General features: G+C 35.6%; 2 pseudogenes across 2 annotated transcripts in view; one reads left to right on the top strand and one right to left on the bottom strand.

Annotated features, from left to right (window-relative positions):
* The window catches only part of LOC146955280 (WAT1-related protein At4g08290-like), a 33,199-nt pseudogene extending 10,776 nt beyond the window's left edge, over positions 1-22,423 (bottom strand). The window contains exons 1-7 of the transcript XR_015016562.1: positions 21,731-22,423; positions 21,516-21,651; positions 21,271-21,308; positions 21,020-21,161; positions 15,813-16,059; positions 13,448-13,609; positions 13,184-13,335 (exon numbers count right to left, since the gene is read on the bottom strand). The product of XR_015016562.1 is annotated as a WAT1-related protein At4g08290-like (transcript). The remainder of the gene's footprint in view (positions 1-13,183; positions 13,336-13,447; positions 13,610-15,812; positions 16,060-21,019; positions 21,162-21,270; positions 21,309-21,515; positions 21,652-21,730) is intronic.
* LOC146955281 (putative pectinesterase/pectinesterase inhibitor 7) lies at positions 8,698-10,772 on the top strand (annotated as a pseudogene). The gene is made up of 2 exons (XR_015016561.1): positions 8,698-9,698; positions 10,041-10,772. The product of XR_015016561.1 is annotated as a putative pectinesterase/pectinesterase inhibitor 7 (transcript).
* Positions 22,424-23,433: the final 1,010 nt, after the last annotated feature.

The raw sequence follows: 23,433 nt of genomic DNA, 5'->3' as shown, positions 1-23,433 counted from the left end.
AAGGTACTTGCAGTCCAACTACGCCAGGAATTTTAGGTAGTTCCACAAGCCTTTACCATACCTCTTCAATACGAGACATCTCCCGCTTCCTTGAAGATCTACTTGTTCCCAATCACTCTTGGCTTTTAGAGTAATCCACAAGTATACACCTCCCATCCCTTCAGCCCTCGGAATGTCTTCCGCCTTCTCGAAGGTCCTTGCAGTCTAACTACGCTAGGTATTTTAGGTAGTCCCACAAGCATTCACCATGACATCTTCAACACAGGACATCTCCCGCTTCCTTGAAGGTCTCCTTGCATCCAATCACCCTTGGCCTTTTTTTAGGGTAATCCCGCAAGCTGTGCAGTACATTCTTCAACCTTATGAAGAAATCTCTTGCTCACCATAGAGCATAGCACCCAAGGTCCTCCATAGCCGTACCATTACCGGTGTGTTCAACTCCACCTCAAGCTGAGCGTACTTTACCTCAACTAGCAAATGCGTACATCCCATTATGTCTTCAACCTTGAAACTCCACCTCAACAGGTAGATCATGAGTATTGTTGCCTCCGCCTCTCCAGACTGATCATGAGTATTCTTACCACCGCCTCTCCAGGCTGATGTTGAGTGTTTAACGTCTCTCCAGACGAACACCGCTCCACTAGGCATCAATCCCAAGGTGACCAACATCACCTTCATCCTCCAAACAACACCACACCATCAGAGCACCCGCATCCTCAAGACGCACCTTAATGTTCTCCAAATCACCAATGTTTTTGTTGAACTCCACAAGTAGCTCCATGACGGCCTTTAACTTTACCATCCTGAATAAGTAAAGTTGTTGCTTTAGGAATTGCCGACGAGCCAAAGACTTTGTCATATACAAAGATTCCAACTTTGCCCACATTGATGCCGCGGTTGGTTCCTTTGCTACTTCTCTCAAAACTTTATCTCCGAGGCACAAGACAATGGCACTCCTGGCCTTGTCCACCATCTCGGTCTTCTCCGCTCGTGACATGGTGACCGGTAACGCACCTTCACCCTTCAAAGCTTTCTCACACTTTTGCTGTATTAACACCGCTTCCATCTTTACCTTCCATAACCCAAAATCGTTATCTCCGGTAAACTTCTCAATATCCCACTTCGAACCCATGGTACTAGATTATCCTTTGACCTTTGCCCCACGGTGGGCGCCAATTGTTGCGGATTCGATGAGAAAACTCACACCAATAACAACTTGATGTGTGGAGCAAGGGATAATAAAGCAACCAATAATCAAAGTGAATAGAACAGTTATAATCACAAACCAAAAGTAGAAAACAACACAGCAAGAGAAAAGAAGAAGAGAGAACACAAAGAATCTGTTTACCCAGTTCGGTCCAAATTGACCTAGTCTGGGGGAGAGAGCAGCCCTCCGTTCCACTATATGATGAGTAACGTTACAAAAGAGATGGATTACAAGAATAAGTCTCCCGCCTAATTCTACCCAAATCCCAGCCTCTTCCCGTAACCAAGAGACTCAATCCTAATAGTGTTTCCCAAGGTGAATCAACCCTCAAAACCTAGTGTTTGTTCCAAAGAGACAAACTCTATACAAACCCTAGTTTTGTTGTTGCCTTTCTAAACCCTTGTTTCAGCCCCCTCTATCTCAAGGTTTACACTGATACAATGCCTATATTTATAGTAAAAGAAACTCCCATAAAATTGTACCAAATCTGGCCCAAAAATACGTTTCTGAAAAATAACAGCACGCAAAATCGGGCCCCGATTTTTACCATTCGGGCGCCGATTTTTCCAGTACCAAACTGCTCCCAAAGACAGCCAAAATCGGGCCCCGATTTTTGCCATTCGGGCCCCGATTTGTACTTTCAGCAAACATCAATTTTTGGCCTCCAAACTCCAATTTTGAGTCACTTTCACAACAATCTCCACCTTGACTCCAAATTAGTGATGATGCCCATTTAACATCAACACCTTGCTGCTCTTTCCCTTGCTTCCCACTACACCAAGTAGCTCCACAAGTTTGCACCCTAATCCCTTCAGCCATCGGAATGTCTTCCGCCTTCTCGAAGGTACTTGCAGTCCAACTACGCCAGGAATTTTAGGTAGTTCCACAAGCCTTTACCATACCTCTTCAATACGAGACATCTCCCGCTTCCTTGAAGATCTACTTGTTCCCAATCACTCTTGGCTTTTAGAGTAATCCACAAGTATACACCTCCCATCCCTTCAGCCCTCGGAATGTCTTCCGCCTTCTCGAAGGTCCTTGCAGTCTAATTACGCTAGGTATTTTAGGTAGTCCCACAAGCATTCACCATGACATCTTCAACACAGGACATCTCCCGCTTCCTTGAAGGTCTCCTTGCATCCAATCACCCTTGCCTTTTTTTTAGGGTAATCCCGTAAGCTGTGCAGTACATTCTTCAACCTTATGAAGAAATCTCTTGCTCACCATAGAGCATAGCACCCAAGGTCCTCCATAGCCGTACCATTACCGGTGTGTTCAACTTCACCTCAAGCTGAGCGTACTTTACCTCAACTAGCAAATGCGTACATCCCATTATGTCTTCAACCTTGAAACTCCACCTCAACAGGTAGATCATGAGTATTGTTGCCTCCGCCTCTCCAGACTGATCATGAGTATTCTTACCACCGCCTCTCCAGGCTGATGTTGAGTGTTTAACGTCTCTCCAGACGAACACCGCTCCACTAGGCATCAATCCCAAGGTGACCAACATCACCTTCATCCTCCAAACAACACCACACCATCAGAGCACCCGCATCCTCAAGACGCACCTTAATGTTCTCCAAATCACCAATGTTTTTGTTGAACTCCACAAGTAGCTCCATGACGGCCTTTAACTTTACCATCCTGAATAAGTAAAGTTGTTGCTTTAGGAATTGCCGACGAGCCAAAGACTTTGTCATATACAAAGATTCCAACGTTGCCCACATTGATGCCGCGGTTGGTTCCTTTGCTACTTCTCTCAAAACTTTATCTCCGAGGCACAAGACAATGGCACTCCTGGCCTTGTCCACCATCTCGGTCTTCTCCGCTCGTGACATGGTGACCGGTAACGCACCTTCACCCTTCAAAGCTTTCTCACACTTTTGCTGTATTAACACCGCTTCCATCTTTACCTTCCATAACCCAAAATCGTTATCTCCGGTAAACTTCTCAATATCCCACTTCGAACCCATGGTACTAGATTATCCTTTGACCTTTGCCCCACGGTGGGCGCCAATTGTTGCGGATTCGATGAGAAAACTCACACCAATAACAACTTGATGTGTGGAGCAAGGGATAATAAAGCAACCAATAATCAAAGTGAATAGAACAGTTATAATCACAAACCAAAAGAAGAAAACAACACAGCAAGAGAAAAGAAGAAGAGAGAACACAAAGAATCTGTTTACCCAGTTCGGTCCAAATTGACCTAGTCTGGGGGAGAGAGCAGCCCTCCGTTCCACTATATGATGAGTAACGTTACAAAAGAGATGGATTACAAGAATAAGTCTCCCGCCTAATTCTACCCAAATCCCAGCCTCTTCCCGTAACCAAGAGACTCAATCCTAATAGTGTTTCCCAAGGTGAATCAACCCTCAAAACCTAGTGTTTGTTCCAAAGAGACAAACTCTATACAAACCCTAGTTTTGTTGTTGCCTTTCTAAACCCTTGTTTCAGCCCCCTCTATCTCAAGGTTTACACTGATACAATGCCTATATTTATAGTAAAAGAAACTCCCATAAAATTGTACCAAATCTGGCCCAAAAATACGTTTCTGAAAAATAACAGCACGCAAAATCGGGCCCCGATTTTTACCATTCGGGCGCCGATTTTTCCAGTACCAAACTGCTCCCAAAGACAGCCAAAATCGGGCCCCGATTTTTGCCATTCGGGCCCCGATTTGTACTTTCAGCAAACATCAATTTTTGGCCTCCAAACTCCAATTTTGAGTCACTTTCACAACAATCTCCACCTTGACTCCAAATTAGTGATGATGCCCATTTAACATCAACACCTTGCTGCTCTTTCCCTTGCTTCCCACTACACCAAGTAGCTCCACAAGTTTGCACCCTAATCCCTTCAGCCATAGGAATGTCTTCCGCCTTCTCGAAGGTACTTGCTGTCCAACTACGCTAGGAATTTTAGGTAGTTCCACAAGCCTTTACCATACCTCTTCAATACGAGACATCTCCCGCTTCCTTGAAGATCTACTTGTTCCCAATCACCCTTGGCTTTTAGAGTAATCCACAAGTATACACCTCCCATCCCTTCAGCCCTCGGAATGTCTTCCGCCTTCTCGAAGGTCCTTGCAGTCTAACTACGCTAGGTATTTTAGGTAGTCCCACAAGCATTCACCATGACATCTTCAACACAGGACATCTCCCGCTTCCTTGAAGGTCTCCTTGCATCCAATCACCCTTGGCCTTTTTTTAGGGTAATCCCGTAAGCTGTGCAGTACATTCTTCAACCTTATGAAGAAATCTCTTGCTCACCATAGAGCATAGCACCCAAGGTCCTCCATAGCCGTACCATTACCGGTGTGTTCAACTTCACCTCAAGCTGAGCGTACTTTACCTCAACTAGCAAATGCGTACATCCCATTATGTCTTCAACCTTGAAACTCCACCTCAACAGGTAGATCATGAGTATTGTTGCCTCCGCCTCTCCAGACTGATCATGAGTATTCTTACCACCGCCTCTCCAGGCTGATGTTGAGTGTTTAACGTCTCTCCAGACGAACACCGCTCCACTAGGCATCAATCCCAAGGTGACCAACATCACCTTCATCCTCCAAACAACACCACACCATCAGAGCACCCGCATCCTCAAGACGCACCTTAATGTTCTCCAAATCACCAATGTTTTTGTTGAACTCCACAAGTAGCTCCATGACGGCCTTTAACTTTACCATCCTGAATAAGTAAAGTTGTTGCTTTAGGAATTGCCGACGAGCCAAAGACTTTGTCATATACAAAGATTCCAACTTTGCCCACATTGATGCCGCGGTTGGTTCCTTTGCTACTTCTCTCAAAACTTTATCTCCGAGGCACAAGACAATGGCACTCCTGGCCTTGTCCACCATCTCGGTCTTCTCCGCTCGTGACATGGTGACCGGTAACGCACCTTCACCCTTCAAAGCTTTCTCACACTTTTGCTGTATTAACACCGCTTCCATCTTTACCTTCCACAACCCAAAATCGTTATCTCCGGTAAACTTCTCAATATCCCACTTCGAACCCATGGTACTAGATTATCCTTTGACCTTTGCCCCACGGTGGGCGCCAATTGTTGCGGATTCGATGAGAAAACTCACACCAATAACAACTTGATGTGTGGAGCAAGGGATAATAAAGCAACCAATAATCAAAGTGAATAGAACAGTTATAATCACAAACCAAAAGTAGAAAACAACACAGCAAGAGAAAAGAAGAAGAGAGAACACAAAGAATCTGTTTACCCAGTTCGGTCCAAATTGACCTAGTCTGGGGGAGAGAGCAGCCCTCCGTTCCACTATATGATGAGTAACGTTACAAAAGAGATGGATTACAAGAATAAGTCTCCCGCCTAATTCTACCCAAATCCCAGCCTCTTCCCGTAACCAAGAGACTCAATCCTAATAGTGTTTCCCAAGGTGAATCAACCCTCAAAACCTAGTGTTTGTTCCAAAGAGACAAACTCTATACAAACCCTAGTTTTGTTGTTGCCTTTCTAAACCCTTGTTTCAGCCCCCTCTATCTCAAGGTTTACACTGATACAATGCCTATATTTATAGTAAAAGAAACTCCCATAAAATTGTACCAAATCTGGCCCAAAAATACGTTTCTGAAAAATAACAGCACGCAAAATCGGGCCCCGATTTTTACCATTCGGGCGCCGATTTTTCCAGTACCAAACTGCTCCCAAAGACAGCCAAAATCGGGCCCCGATTTTTGCCATTCGGGCCCCGATTTGTACTTTCAGCAAACATCAATTTTTGGCCTCCAAACTCCAATTTTGAGTCACTTTCACAACAATCTCCACCTTGACTCCAAATTAGTGATGATGCCCATTTAACATCAACACCTTGCTGCTCTTTCCCTTGCTTCCCACTACACCAAGTAGCTCCACAAGTTTGCACCCTAATCCCTTCAGCCATAGGAATGTCTTCCGCCTTCTCGAAGGTACTTGCTGTCCAACTACGCCAGGAATTTTAGGTAGTTCCACAAGCCTTTACCATACCTCTTCAATACGAGACATCTCCCGCTTCCTTGAAGATCTACTTGTTCCCAATCACCCTTGGCTTTTAGAGTAATCCACAAGTATACACCTCCCATCCCTTCAGCCCTCGGAATGTCTTCCGCCTTCTCGAAGGTCCTTGCAGTCTAACTACGCTAGGTATTTTAGGTAGTCCCACAAGCATTCACCATGACATCTTCAACACAGGACATCTCCCGCTTCCTTGAAGGTCTCCTTGCATCCAATCACCCTTGGCCTTTTTTTAGGGTAATCCCGCAAGCTGTGCAGTACATTCTTCAACCTTATGAAGAAATCTCTTGCTCACCATAGAGCATAGCACCCAAGGTCCTCCATAGCCGTACCATTACCGGTGTGTTCAACTTCACCTCAAGCTGAGCGTACTTTACCTCAACTAGCAAATGCGTACATCCCATTATGTCTTCAACCTTGAAACTCCACCTCAACAGGTAGATCATGAGTATTGTTGCCTCCGCCTCTCCAGACTGATCATGAGTATTCTTACCACCGCCTCTCCAGGCTGATGTTGAGTGTTTAACGTCTCTCCAGACGAACACCGCTCCCCTAGGCATCAATCCCAAGGTGACCAACATCACCTTCATCCTCCAAACAACACCACACCATCAGAGCACCCGCATCCTCAAGACGCACCTTAATGTTCTCCAAATCACCAATGATTTTGTTGAACTCCACAAGTAGCTCCATGACGGCCTTTAACTTTACCATCCTGAATAAGTAAAGTTGTTGCTTTAGGAATTGCCGACGAGCCAAAGACTTTGTCATATACAAAGATTCCAACTTTGCCCACATTGATGCCGCGGTTGGTTCCTTTGCTACTTCTCTCAAAACTTTATCTCCGAGGCACAAGACAATGGCACTCCTGGCCTTGTCCACCATCTCGGTCTTCTCCGCTCGTGACATGGTGACCGGTAACGCACCTTCACCCTTCAAAGCTTTCTCACACTTTTGCTGTATTAACACCGCTTCCATCTTTACCTTCCATAACCCAAAATCGTTATCTCCGGTAAACTTCTCAATATCCCACTTCGAACCCATGGTACTAGATTATCCTTTGACCTTTGCCCCACGGTGGGCGCCAATTGTTGCGGATTCGATGAGAAAACTCACACCAATAACAACTTGATGTGTGGAGCAAGGGATAATAAAGCAACCAATAATCAAAGTGAATAGAACAGTTATAATCACAAACCAAAAGTAGAAAACAACACAGCAAGAGAAAAGAAGAAGAGAGAACACAAAGAATCTGTTTACCCAGTTCGGTCCAAATTGACCTAGTCTGGGGGAGAGAGCAGCCCTCCGTTCCACTATATGATGAGTAACGTTACAAAAGAGATGGATTACAAGAATAAGTCTCCTGCCTAATTCTACCCAAATCCCAGCCTCTTTCCGTAACCAAGAGACTCAATCCTAATAGTGTTTCCCAAGGTGAATCAACCCTCAAAACCTAGTGTTTGTTCCAAAGAGACAAACTCTATACAAACCCTAGTTTTGTTGTTGCCTTTCTAAACCCTTGTTTCAGCCCCCTCTATCTCAAGGTTTACACTGATACAATGCCTATATTTATAGTAAAAGAAACTCCCATAAAATTGTACCAAATCTGGCCCAAAAATACGTTTCTGAAAAATAACAGCACGCAAAATCGGGCCCCGATTTTAACCATTCGGGCGCCGATTTTTCCAGTACCAAACTGCTCCCAAAGACAGCCAAAATCGGGCCCCGATTTTTGCCATTCGGGCCCCGATTTGTACTTTCAGCAAACATCAATTTTTGGCCTCCAAACTCCAATTTTGAGTCACTTTCACAACATGGCGATATCTGCATTTTACAATACCTTCGACAAGTTCATTGGTGTATGGCATGGGCGAGCTCTTTGCGGCGCTACAGTACTCTGTAACTTTATTTAATGTAATATTTATGGGCGAGCCTGTCAAGGCACCCTAGTACTCTTATCCGTAATTAATACATGTGCTTTTTTCTTTCCTATCATCATCTTGCTTTGTTTTTCTAATGTTTCGTACTTAGTGTTTGATTAAATATTTTTTCTTTTTTTATTTCTTTTGGAAAGGATTTGCTTGTGGGAGGTTTCTTGAGATCCCTTTTTGGGAATACCTCACTATGGGGATTTTTGCGACCCCTTTTAAGGAAGACCTCGCTATGAGGTTTTTTGGCAACCTTTTTTAGGGTAGACTTCCTCGTAGGAAGTTTGTATACATACACCATTACATTGAACTTGATGAATGTTTAAGTTCATCCTAAATCTCTAATGAAATTAAATATTCACAATAGTAGGTTGGTTTTGGTGAATGCATTCACGGTAGCCAAAATATCAACATCAAAGATACAAATTCCTTGTAGTTAGCTACTAAGAATATAGTTGACTTTTCTTCATTCTCACTAACGATATTATATTAATGTGGCAAAAAATATTTATAGCTACTATATAAACCCCAGAAGCCATGCATCTTATATTCATCCATCTATCGATAACAACCCTTTTATCCATTCATCCTATCTACTTTCAATCTTGTTCTTTGTATCATTGTGTATAGCAAATAATGTTCCACCTGAAACCATTTGCAAGGGTACCATAAACCCTACTTATTGTAAAACCGTTCTTGGTAGTGAAAATGGAAACATATATGACTATGGTCGCATTTCTATTCGAAAGTCCTTGTCCCAATCCCGTAAGTTTGTGAACTTATTGGACTCATATCTTCAAGGTAGTTCGTCTTTGTCTCAATCCACAATTCGTGCTCTTGAAGATTGTCAATACCTTGCTAACCTAAGTTTTGAATACTTATCAAACTCTTATGGCACAACAAATCATTCTAGTAACGTTCTTCCAACTTCTCAAGCCGAAGATTTTGAAACTTTCCTCAGCGCAGTTTTGACTAACCGACAAACATGTTTGGATGGTCTAAACACCACAGCTTCTGATCAACGAGTGAAAAATGACTTGTCATTATCTCTCTCCGATGACATAAAGCTTCATAGTGTAACCCTAGCCTTGTGCTTGAAGGGTTGGATGCCGGAGAATAAAATAAGAACATCATGGCCACAAAAAAGGAGACACTTAAATTTCAAAAATGGTAATTTACCATTGACGATGTCAAATAAAGCACTCGCTGTTTATGATTCAGCTAGACGCCATGGGAGAAAACTGCTTCAAACCGATGAAGATAGTATTTTGGTAAAAGTGATATTGTTGTTGTTAGTCAAGATGGAAGTGGAAACTTTACCACTATCAATGATGCAATAGCTGCTGCACCAAATAACATAGTTGCAAGTAATGGATACTTCCTCATTTTTATCACTGAAGGTGTGTATGAAGAGTATGTTTCTATTGACAAAAAGAAGAAATACTTGATGATGATTGGAGTAGGAATCAATCAAACAATTATCACAGGAAATCGCAATGTCGCGGATGGTTTCACAACATTCAATTCAGCCACCTTCGGTAAGAAAAATTAATACTTAGACATATTAAAATAGACCACTGCAAGAAATTGCTACATATTCACAACTCATTTAGCGACCAAAATCATAACATTATTTTTTTTTCTTTCTGAATCAAGAGCGTAATGACATCATATCACAAAAAAAATTAGTAATCTATTTCGCAAAATTGTTTTGAATAACAATCGATAATTTTGGTTGGTTTCTAACAACGGATTTTCTGTAGTCCGCAATTAATCAAACAAACATTGTTAACCTATATTATGTCATGACTTATGGCATGCATAAAGATACATTATATGTAAACAATTTCACTAACTTGATGCTTCATCTGGATTTGCAGCTGTGGTTGCTCAAGGGTTCGTGGCAGTTAACATAACATTTCGCAATACCGCTGGAGCAGCAAAACATATCAAGCAGTTGCACTGAGAAGTGGAGCAGACATGTCTACCTTTTATAGTTGCAGCTTTGAAGGGTATCAAGACACACTATATACACATTCTTTGAGGCAATTTTATAGAGAATGTGATATCTATGGAACAGTTGACTTCATATTTGGAAATGGTGCAGTTGTTTTGCAAAATTGTAACATCTATCCTCGCCTTCCTCTAAGTGGACAATTCAATGCTATCACAGCTCAAGGTCGAACCGACCCGAATCAAAACACTGGAATTTCTATTCAAAATGCAACTATTAAACCAGCAGATGATTTGGCTCCTAAAGTTGGAACTGTTCAAACATACCTAGGGAGACCATGGAAAGAATATTCAAGAACAGTTTATATGCAATCCTTCATGGATAGTTTCATAAACCCTTCTGGTTGGCGTGAATGGAATGGTGATTTTGCATTGAGCACTTTATATTATGCAGAATATGATAATAGAGGAGCAGGTTCAAGCACTGCAAATAGAGTAACATGGCCTGGTTATCATGTTATTGGTGCCACTGATGCAGCAAATTTCACAGTGTCTAACTTTGTGAGTGGTGATGATTGGATTCCTCAAACTGGTGTCCCTTACCTGAGTGGATTGATATAGTCAAATTCAAACACCTACTATATCGATTTGTTGAATTTTTATTTGGCTTAATTAATGATTTGGTCCCTTAAGTTATTTGTTGGTTACATTTTGGTCCCATAAGTTATTAACGTTACAATTTGGTCCCTTAAGTTACTTTTTGGTTTCGTTTTGGTCCCTTAACTATTAAAAGTTTCGTTTTGGTCCCTTAACTTATTTTTTGGTTTCGTTTTGGTCCCTTAACTTATTTTTTGGTTTCGTTTTGGTCCCTCCAAAAAATAAGTTAAGGGACCAAAACGAAACCAAAAAATAAGTTAAGGGACCAAAACGAAACCAAAAAATAAGTTAAGGGACCAAAACGAAACTTTTAATAGTTAAGGGACCAAAACGAAACCAAAAAGTAACTTAAGAGACCAAATTGTAACGTTAATAACTTATGGGACCAAAATGTAACCAACAAATAACTTAAGGGACCAAAAGAGTAATTAAGCCTTTTTATTTTTATTTTGCTAATGGTACGTTTTCTTTTTATAAACATTTCTTGTAAAAAAAAAAAAAAAGACATTTGTGTGTAGTTTCACAAAGGGATATAAAAATTCATTGTAAAGATTATTCTAAACTAATTAATTAATAATTAATGTTTGTCCATATCTCTTTTCTCTCTAAAGTATGTATGATTATCAATGTTTTAAAATCTTACACAGTCAGAGATTGGTTTTAAAATTGTTTTAAAATTGTTGTGAGTCTCTTACAATCTTCAATCCTTCACTCCTTTATATAGAGGTGTCAAAGAGACGTTGTTTGTCAGCACATCAAAAGAGACGTTGTTGAAGCTTGATAATCACCACTGATATGTTGCTTGATTTGGTTATTGTCCTAGGAGGGAACAAATTCATATTCATTCCTTGAATAGAGAATAACCAGCGTAGACACATCTGTTATCTTGTACTACTGCAGACATGAGGAGTGGAGTAGTAGACTAGTGGTTAATTGTACAATTGTACTATGTCCTTTTCCTGCGCTCTTCAGTGGATAAGCATACAATGCCTTATAATTCCTCTGAAATAGTCGTTGCTCCAGGCTTCCATTCCTTCTGCAATGATATGAATTCAGAATAACAACTTTTAACTAACTCCAGCTTCCAGTCTTCAGACTCTGATGAACTCCAGCTTTTGAGGCTCTTCAGATTCTCTGTTGACGTCAGCTTCTGATGGTAGCTTAGTATATTTTAATTCTTGCTAGACACAATTAAAACATCATGAGAGAGAACATTTTTTGTCAAAAAAAAAAGAGAGAGAACATCTTTCTCTTTCTTCATAATAATAATTACTTATGATAAGGAGAGAGAAAATCTGCATAAAATTACTTTAAGAGACACCAAATTTAGTTGTTTTTAAGAAAAAGAAATGGTAAAGCATTATATTATATTTATATTTATTCAATCACCAAATTTAGTTAGTTACTAATAGCATAGTATTATATTATATTTTGCTAATGATATAATATTATATTATATTTATTCAATAGATGTAAACCTAACAAGTTTTTAAGTTTTTTCTATGGTGTCTATTTTGTTCATTACCATGTAGTCTTTATTATAAGAAAGAAAATATCAAAATCAATACGATTATTAATAATTGTAACTTGTTAAATATGTTTATAAATATATCTTAAAAAATTCGTAAAGCATTAAATACACTCATTAATATCAAAAAAATTAAATGAGAGTTGGAAAAAGTGTTATAATTAATAACTATAAATTAAAATTTTTTGATATTTTTTTTATAAATAGTACTGAAAAATTGTTGATTCGCACCTGCTTTCTCTTGAGAGGTTAAGGAGCTTGCTATAATATTGGGTTTTCAAAAAAAGTAATAAGTAAGTCTCAAAAAAATTTCTTATAATAAGGATCAAAGGTAGTAATTATTAATGAAAGTTAAAAGTTTGCACTCATTGCTCAGGGCATAGGCTTGTCACTGTGTAGAGAAAAATTGTAGAATATGTATATACTCTTTTCAATACAATATAAATAAAATATAACATAATTTTTAGACACGCACGCGCGCGCACACAATATATATATATATATATATATATATATATATATATATAAAATTCTTGTTTAAAAACATTATTCACAACATATTACGTATGTTGCCTTAAATCACAATAAGCGTGCATCATGTTAGTTTTGGAAATTTGGAATTCCTTCTTTCATGCCTTAGTCATCAAGACATCCAAGCTTCGTTCTCTCTTTTTGTAACTTTAATAAAAAGAGCAAGTAGCAATATACAAAAGCAAACATCTATCATTTTTTGGTGGACAAAGTCAAAAGTAACATCTATCTGTTGTTGTCTATGGTCATCAATATAAAAGCCTTTACACATTGTACTGATGCAATAATATACAATTTCTACTAGGTGCTAATCATTATTAATAACCTTTACACCATGGATTGATATAATGGTACCTTCCTATGTGGAGTTTCTCTTTGAGGAAAATGCAAGACAAGGCAATGACGATAATCATTCGCAACGGAGTAAACGAAGAAACAAAGACATGTCCCATAGTCTTTGTTACATAGCCTTGCACAAAGTATGAAATTGCAGATGCAACTATTCCCTGTGTAAAACACATTAAAAGAAAAAATGTCATAAACAAATTAAAATGCTTAACGCTGTAACTTAGTCCTAACTTCTTAAAAATAAAAAATAAAATTAAAATTGAGCAATACCGCGTATATTGGAGCGAATAGCCTGAAGTCTAGGCCCAAACACCACGCTTCCGGGTGTTTTTGCTCCATGAGGATAGTTACGACACTATTTTGAATAGCACCAGCAAAGCAAATCCATGTCGCTAGGGACATTTCTGCTGGATACATTTTCAGTGTTTTGACCTGCGATTGATACAAAATCAAAAAACCTTTAGAGAGAACTAGAAAATAAAACAAGGGTTAAAAGCACCATATGAAAAAAAAAACAAGGGTTAAAATTAAATAGATCTACATTGTTTGAAACTTTATATATGTGACTTACTTGTATAATCATTGGCGGAGGCACCTTGGAGACGGGGGATGCAGCTGCTTCCCCTCAAATTTCAAAGTCCACACTAATTTCTCATATTTCATGCACTATAAACACCCTGAAAAATAATTGTCGCACCTTCTGCAACACACAACAATAGCTTTCAAATCAGTTTTTTTCTTACGTGTCTAATTTAGTTAGTTACTAATAGTATAGTATTATATTATATTTTGCTAATGATATAATATTATATTATATTTATTCAATAGATGTAAACCTAACAAGTTTTTAAGTTTTTTCTATGGTGTCTATTTTGTTCATTACCATGTAGTCTTTATTATAAGTAAAAAAATAATATCAAAATCAATACCATTATTAATAATTGTAACTTGTTAAATATGTTTATAAATATATCGTAAAAAATTCGTAAAGCATTAAATACACTCATTAATATTAAAAAAAATTAAATGAGAGTTGGAAAAAGTGTTATAATTAATAACTATAAATTAAATTTTTTTGATATTTTTTTTATAAATAGTACTGAAAAATTGTTGTCTCATCGTTTGGGATTTGTATTTTTCTTCGCACCTGCTTTCTCTTGAGAGGTTAAGGAGCTTGCTATAATATTGGGTTTTAAAAAAAAGTAATAAGAAAGTCTCAAAACAATTTCTTATAATAAGGATCAAAGGTAGTAATTATTAATTAAAGTTAAAAGTTTGCACTCATTGCTCAGGGCATAGGCTTGTCACTGCGTAGAGAAAAATTGTAGAATATGTGTATACTTTTTTTCAATACAATATAAATAAAATATAACATAATTTTTAGACACGCACGCGCGCGCACGCATGTGCGCCGGAGCTCATATGGATACATTACTTCATTGTTCTATAAGGCGTTGCACTAAGTCCATACTCGGATAGGGTTGTGAAGTGCAAAGATCCGGTCTTTGACAACCGTCGCATTAGTAGTTCTCGACCATAAGGGAGAAGGAAAGATTTTCAATTCTTACTTGCTAGGTCGGAGCGTAGACGAGTGAGCAAGATCCACATATTTGTTGTTCCGTTCAACGCTGTTGATCCTGAAGTTGCTTCTAACAAAGAGGGACAGAGACCACACCGAAAACTCCATATATATATATATATATAGGGTTATGCTAATGCACACTCACTCATAAATTAGAAGGTGTGTGTTAGCAAGCAACACATTTTTAGTTGGACAACATACCCAATATTCTCTTTCTTTAAAAAGTCAAGACAAAGGGGTATAGTTGTACTTTAATTGTTTTACTTAAAAATAATCAAATTTTAAAGTTTCTCTTCCCTTTCCTATTGGTTAGCATTTTAGTAGTGGGGTCCAATTGAGGGAAGAATTAAGAGGAAGCTGAATAACTTTTTTCAATTAGTTTTTTTTTTATTCTTCCTTCTCTCTCGTTGGTTCCCTTCTCATGCCCTCTGCAATGTGTTTCTCCATCTCACCATTAGTAAATAGAAACAATTGCATGGTTTTCGAATTAAAAAAATAACAAAAACATGGTTTTCTTTTTGAAAAAGCAAAGAAAACTTTTATTAAAATAAATTGCAAAAGAAAATTGCTGAGTTGAGCCATTTCACAAATAAAAATATGTTGACCAAAAAAAACGTAGCATTTTTATTATTTTTTAGAAATGAGACAATTTTTTTCTTTTATGGTAGCTTAATATATTTTAATTCTTGCTAGACACAATTAAAACATCATGAGAGAGAACATTTTTTGTCAAAAAAAAAGAGAGAACATCTTTCTCTTTCTTCATAATAATCATTACTTATGATAAGAAGAGAGAAAATCTGCATAAAATTACTTTAAGAGACACCAAATTTAGTTGTTTTTAAGAAAAAGAAATGGTTTTTTGATCCATGTGAAAATGTGCATGATGCTAACAAACACCAACTATATTTTAAGTGTATATTAGAAGCCCCCTATATATATATATATACACACACACATACATACACACACATACATACATACATACACACATGCATGCATATATACATAAAAGTTCAAAAGTTTGAACCCATGATTCAGGGTCCTGGCAACACCACTGTGTATAATGTAGAAGGCCGAAAAACCAAGACAACCGATAATAAGATACAATGCTCCAACGAACCAATGTGAACCACTAGGGTCATTCACATTTTCAGGGTGCATAGTATGTGCTGATGACTTGGCAGCTTGAAGAATAGGACCTTTGTAGAGTATCATTAATAGTGCTCCTCCAAGGCTGACTATAGTTCCAATCGCTTTCACTTGACTTCCAATCTAATTTATCTTCATACGTTCCAATCTGCTCAAAAATAAAATGTATATAAATGAATTTAAATCACTTATTAAAATCTCAAGTATGCAAAACACTTTTAGTCGGATTCTCTCAATTTCTCATAAGAAAATGATATATATATATATATATATATATATATATATATATATATATATATATATATATATATAGAGGATGTTTATTATGAGAATGACTATCTTATATGAGAATGGTGAGAACAATTATCAACCATTTGATTAAAAGTTAATGGCTGAGATTTAAAATTAAATACAAGAGCTCACGCGTAGTTGTTTTCCCTTATCCCAACCTTCACTCGTTTCCTCTTCCTTTCCAAAGAACAACATCACGCCATTTTTTATGATCTGGAGACCAAACCATTCTAATCTTTGAAATTTAAAATTAACCCAACCTAACCTTTCAATATCAAATTAGTGGACTTGATACTAGTTGTGATTGGATTTTATATTTATTTCCATCTTTCCATCTGGGTAAATTAAAAGACGAGACCTGTAAATTTTATTTCTTTAATGACAAAGTGATCATTCTAAACTAGAATTGATGATTCAATTACATAATACCCATTAAAAATATGGGTTGCAGAAGTGGGTATGAGGTTGAAAGAATTGTAGTTAACGGTGAGCATGATGGTTCCTCTGTTTCCAATAGCTACTGCCAACAAATGTTGGTTTTTGTGTATTGTTTATTTGATTGAATGAATTTTGATTTCGTTAAATTTACTTTGCCCAACATTTGGTCAAGGAAGAAGAAGGGTTTGCTTTGGGTGAAAAGGGTTTCGTTTGCCATCCGGAAGAAGAAGAACAATAACAATAGTCAATAAGAGGCCCGCGTGAGAGAAAATAGAGTGCACATGGTATATTAATTGACCATTTAAATCTCAGCCATTAACTTTTAATCAAATGGTTGATAATTATTCTCACCATTCTCATATAAGATAGTCATTCTCATAATAAACATCCTCTATATATATATATATATATATATATATATATATACGTGCTTGTTTCTATTATTACGGCATACTAAGTTCGTGAGCTCTCTCAAAAAAAAAAAAAAAAAGTTCGTGAGCAATATGCATAACTATTAACTAGTTATTATTTAATTAAATAATATGATCATTTGAATTAGAATAATTGCCTTACCGAAAAATTAATGCAAGTATAAAGGTCATAGAAGGAACGGAGTTCATCACAGCAGATCCAAAAGATGCTGACGTTAGCTTCATCCCCAAGAAAGAGAAGCATTGACCTCCACCACTCCTCCAACAACGCTGATGTACATAAAACAAATCAAAGTGGAAAATATGAGTTTGACATTCTTAAACAAAAATGTTTGATTTTAATGAATGAAACTTTAGAAAAGAAATTACAAGTTATGACAATGAGAAGTGTGCATAATTATCAATTTAGTCTTTAAAATTGTAGTCCTTGTATAATGCTATCTCTTAAATTAAAGAAACTTCAAAATAATTCTTGAAATTGAAAAGCATTGATCACATTAATCTTTTCCGGAAAAAATATTTAATGTAGAAATGTACCGATCCAAAAAGACTTATGTTGATGCGATCAAAGATTTTCAATTTTATATATTATGTTGAAAGTTCGGTTAATGTCATGTAGCATAGAGTTTAATGTGTTTGATTTTAGAGACTAAATTGATTATTTAGTTTGCAATAAATTTAGAAGAGTGTCAGTGACAAAAGCAGTCATCCTATCTCCTTAATTTTCATGCCTTCCAATCTGCACAAATATGATAAAAAATATTTCTTATATTTATCAAAATAGGGACCAATTTGCCAAATTTAAATCTAATATTTGACAAATTAGGCATATTCATGAGATTATTGAAAAGTTAATTTTTTTACTAAAAAGTATAATTAAATAGATGTTATCATAATGATATTTTTTTAAGGAATTATACTAATACTCCTTATGAGAATAAAATATAAGTAAAACGGATTAAAAAAAATCAAATATATTTAATATAAATTTCAGTTTTCAATATCTTTTTATGCTTATGTATCATTTTAGAAAATATATCTATCTAGTAAGCTAAAGAAATTGTTTTATGTCATCGAAGCGAGATAATGACAAGCCATTTTTCACTCTTTGATCAGAAGCTGTTGTGTTTAGACCATCCAAACATGTTTGTTGGTTAGTCAAAACGGCGCTGAGGAAAGTCTCAAAATCTTCGGCTTGAGAAGCTAGAAGAACGTTACTAGATCGATTTGTCGTGCCATAAGTGTTTGATAAGTATTCAAAACTTAGATTAGCAAGGTATTTACAATCTTCAAGAGCGCGAATTGTGGATTGAGACAAGGCTTAAATATGGTTTTGGTCCCTGCAAAAGAGGCCCGTTTTGGTTTTAGTCCCTGCAAATTTTTTTTATAGCTTTTGGTCCCTGCAAAAATAGGTCAGTTTTGGTTTTAGTCCCTGCAAATTTTTTTTATAGCATTTGGTCCCTGCAAAAATAGGCCAGTTTTGGTTTTAGTCCCTGCAAATCTTTTATAATTTTTTTTATAGTTTTTTTTTAAAAAAAAATGAAAAAATTCTGGAAAATTAATAAAAAAATTAAAAAAATTCTGGAAAAATTAAAAATTAATAAAAAATTGAAAAAATTCTGGAAAATTGAAAAATTAATAAAAAAATAAAAAAATTTCTGGAAAAATTTAAAATTAATAAAAAATTAGAAAAAATATTAAAAAATTCTGGAAAATCGAAAAATTAATAAAAAAAATTTAAAAAACAAAAAAATTCTGGAAAAAGTAAAAATTAATTAAAAAATTGAAAAAAATATTAAAAAATTCTGGAAAAATGAAAAATCAATAAAAAAATCTGAAAAAACAATAAAAAATTGAAAAAAATATTAAAAAATTCTGGAAAATTGAAAAATGAAAAAAATTGAAAAAAACGGAAAAAATAAAAAAGATTAAAAAATTCTGAAAAAAATAAAATTTCGAAAATTTTCTAAAAAAATTAAAATTCTGGAAAATGAAATTTTTGAAAATAAAAATGAAATTCTGGAAAAATGAAATTTTAATGAAAATTTTTCGAAGTTTTTGAAATTTTCATTAGTATTTCTCAAAAATTTTCCGGGAATTTTTGTGTATTTATAAACCGAGAATAAGGGAAAAAATATGTGTATTTATGTGTATTTATAAACCGAATTTTTCCAGAATTTTTAAATTTTTTTTAATTTTTTTATTAATTTTTCGATTTTCTAAAATTTTTTAATAATTTTTACTTTTTCCAGAATTTTTTAAATTTTTTTATTAATTTTTCAATTTTCCAGAATTTTTTAATACTATAAAAAAAATTATAAAAGATTTGCAGGGACTAAAAGCAAAACTGGCATAGTTTTGCAGGGACCAAAAACTATAAAAAAAAATTTGCAGGGACTAAAACCAAAACTGGTCTATTTTTGCAGGGACCAAAAGCTATAAAAAAATTTTGCAGGGACTAAAACCAAAACTGGCTTATTTTTGCAGGGACCAAAAGCTATAAAAAATTTTTGCAGGGACTAAAACCAAAACTGACCTATTTTGCAGGGACCAAAACCATATTTAAGCCACAAACTACCTTGAAGATATGAGTCCAATAAGTTCACAAACTTACGGGATTGGGATAAGGACTTTCGAATAGAAATGCGACCATAGTCATATATGTTTCCATTTTGATTACCAAGAACGGTTTTACAATAAGCAGGGTTTATTGTACCCTTGCAAATGGTTTCAGGGTGGAACATTATTTGCTACACACAATGATACAAAGTACAAGATTGAAAGAAGATAGGAAACATACAACTTCATAAACGTTGGAACATTTTTGAAAGCCATTGGTATTTGGATGAATGGATAAAAGGGTTGTTATAGATAGATGGATGAATATAAGATGCATGGCTTCTATTCTGTTTGTAAACATACTAAATAAGTGTACAACAACTTGTCAAAAAAAAAAAAAAGTCTACAGAAACAATAAATATATACAATTCTGTTTGTAAACGTATTAAATAAGTGTACAACAACTTGTCAAAAAAAAGTCTACAAAAACAATAGATATATACAAACGATGACACAACATGACAGGAATGAAAAGTTAGGAGAAATATTAGGAATTGCTACATTTTATATGGAATTTGTTAGGTTAAATTGCTGCTAACCTAATGCAGCATTTTAGAGGGAAATTATTAGGTTAAGTTGCTGCATACCTAATAAAATTAATAAATAAGGATCAGGGTAGCCGAGTTTGCATGAAAATTTAGGGTATTCTGTTTGTAAACGTATTAAATAAGTGTACAAAATATTGTCAAAAAAAGGCAACAGGATAGGAATAAAATTGGTGCGATGCATTTTTTTAGTATTAAATAAGTGTACAAAATATTGACAAAAAAAAAGGCAAAAGGATATGAATGAAATTGGTGCGATGCATTTTTTTAGATGGAATTTGTTAGGTTAAATTACTGCTAACCTAATATAGCAAATTGGAGGAAAAAAATTAGATTAAGTTGCTGCAGACTTAACAAAATTAATAAATAAGGATGCTAAAACGAGCCAATGTGAACCACTAGGGTCATTCACATTTTCAGGGTGCATAGTATGTGCTGATGACTTAGCAGCTTGAAGAATAGGAACTTTGTAGAGTATCATTAATAGTGCTCCTCCAAGGCTGACTATAGTTCCAATCGCTTTCACTTGACTTCCAATCTCCTTTATCTTCATACGTTCCAATCTGCTCAAAAATAAAATGTATATAAATGAATTTAAATCACTTAATAAAATCTCAAGTATCTAAAACACTTTTAGTCGGATTCTCTCAATTTGTCATAAGAAAATGATATATATTCGTGCTTGTTTCTATTATTACGGCATACTAAGTTCGTGAGCAATATGCATAACTAGTTATTATTTAATTAAATAATATGATCATTTGAATTAGAATAATTGCCTTACCGAAAAATTAATGCAAGTATAAAGGTCATAGAAGGAACGGAGTTCATCACAGCAGATCCAAAAGATGCTGACGTTAGCTTCATCCCCAAGAAAGAGAAGCATTGACCAAGTGTTATCCTATAAATAAATAATTACAAAAGTTTAAATGAATGAAAAATCAATACAATATGATGATCTACAACTTTACAAAAAATCAAAATTAAATAAACATTAATTTACTCAATATATGGATAAAATTATATTACGTACTCCACAAAATACCCGAACTGTCATCTTGGGTCTAATGTTCCTGAACAAAGAGGAAGAAATTAATACACAAATATGCTTAATAAAAAGAGTCCACAAGTAACCTAATTGATTTATATTAAAAAGAGTCCACAAGCATTAAAAAAAAAATCAAATATATTTAATATAAATTTGAGTTTTTAATATCTTTTTATGCTTATGTATCATTTTAGAAAATATATCTAGTAAGCTAAAGAAATTGTTTTTTTACCTTGCCCGGAGATTAAAGTAATCCTTCGAATCTTTCCACAGTTGAAGGATCATTTTTGAGAACTGTTTTCCTCACCTTTGAATGTAGACTGTTTATTATACATTGTTTTCTCTTCTTCCTCATTTCATAATCCTTGCTGGTTACATCAAATCAAATATTTTAAAAAAAATTAATTTGAAGCATAAACTACACAATTTTCTGGAAGAAAGACTTACACGACGACAACAGCATTCCGGTGCGGTAGTTGACGGCGGCAGACGTTGGTGCTTGCGAAGGATTGTAGTTTATGAAAGGTGATTGTAGAAAGTGATAGTGAAAGGGTCATTAAGCTCCTAAATATAGAGAAGAAGTGGCTGAAAGATATTATCTTCAAAATATTGTGATTGGTATCCAGAGGTTGTGTTGTAGTTTTACAACGTGTAGTGAATCCATGTTTAGACCATATTATGAGATATGAGTGAACCCTCTACTAATTCAATCAACTCATCTCAATTCTAACTTTATATTCAATTTTGACACATAAAAAATAAAACAGACCTGTGAACAATTTGGTACAATGGCAAAAAAACGAGACCGTGAACAAATGTCCTTGGTGCTTTTGGGTTTGGCAGTGGTCCATCCATGTGCAATTGTGCATAGCATAGTCACGGATGAATGAATGAATGAATTTGTTACCAGAATTAGAAATTAGATTCCTTCCTTATTTAGATGAAGATTGTGAAATAAGAGAAAAGATGGTATAGTACTATTCTCCATCTTCTTATCATGTTGTGCAAACAAAGCAATAATGATAAATCATCATACACTCTTTCTTTCATGTTCATTTGGTTAGGAGCTTTTCGCTTGTGGCTCGACTTAGGTGTTGAAGTCTTGGAGTTTTATTTTAGGGGTGTTCGTTGGGGGTGAGTAGTGACGATGGGTGATTGTGGACTGTGTTTATAGTGTTTGTTTCTGTTAAGGTGTCCGTCTTAGGTGGTGATGTGTTTTGTTTGGTTATCTTCATGGGCTTTGTTAGGTGGTTATGGTGTACCATCTATATGCGGCACCATTTGTATCTTGTTCGTCCATACCTTGCGTCTTGTAGGGATGTCGTTTAATAATATTTGCTGATTAAAAAAAAAAAAAAACTCTTTCTTTCATCACCATTTCAGTTTTCACATGCCATTGTCTATCACTTGAAAGTTGAAATTATTAACTTCATTCAATAAGTATTATTATATATATGTTAGGAGTATGGAAAGAAGCCATGTGAATGTGATGATATTTCAAAAGTCTAAATATTTCTATTAGAGGTGTACTTTCTTCCATACCTAATTGCTTTAACCTGTTTTCTATTCATGCAATTGATGATAGTGAAGTAATACCTAAACACGTGAGTAGGCCCAAAAGGCCAAGGCTAGCATGCGCAATTAAATAAAGTCATGCAGGGTACATTGCGACAAATGTATGAATGATAGACCATACTGTATTTCTCAATTAGAACTTCAGTACATACTTTTTATAAGACATCCATGTTTTTTTTTTTTTTTTTATAAGCAAAACTTTTTGGACAACAGGGTACTCGAAACCTATTAAAAAAAAATTAATAGTTAGATTTATATTAAAAACAAGCAATTGAAATTATTGACCAGGAATCCGAAAAGACTTGGCTTTTATTGCTACAATTAATCCTTGCAAATGAACCAAGATAAAGATAGACGTTTGATTCAATCTACAAGATCTCCTAATAATTGATCATTGTCCAATTTACTTACTTGGTTTGATAGAAAACAACGTTTATTTAGTAATTAGGTCTTGAGATTGAGAATGATGTTATTTTCATATGTTCTTGTGTTCTAATAGTCAACATGCACGAATAAAGTTACGGAGATGGCTGATTTTATCATTTATGGCACCCTAATTTTGAATTGAAACGCTA

Source organism: Medicago sativa, chromosome 1, assembly GCF_051527215.1.
Source record: "Medicago sativa cultivar Bolivia chromosome 1, Bolivia_mono, whole genome shotgun sequence".
NCBI lineage: Eukaryota > Viridiplantae > Streptophyta > Magnoliopsida > Fabales > Fabaceae > Medicago > Medicago sativa.
Note: the sequence above shows the minus strand (reverse complement) of the source record. Positions and strands in the feature narration are given on the sequence as shown.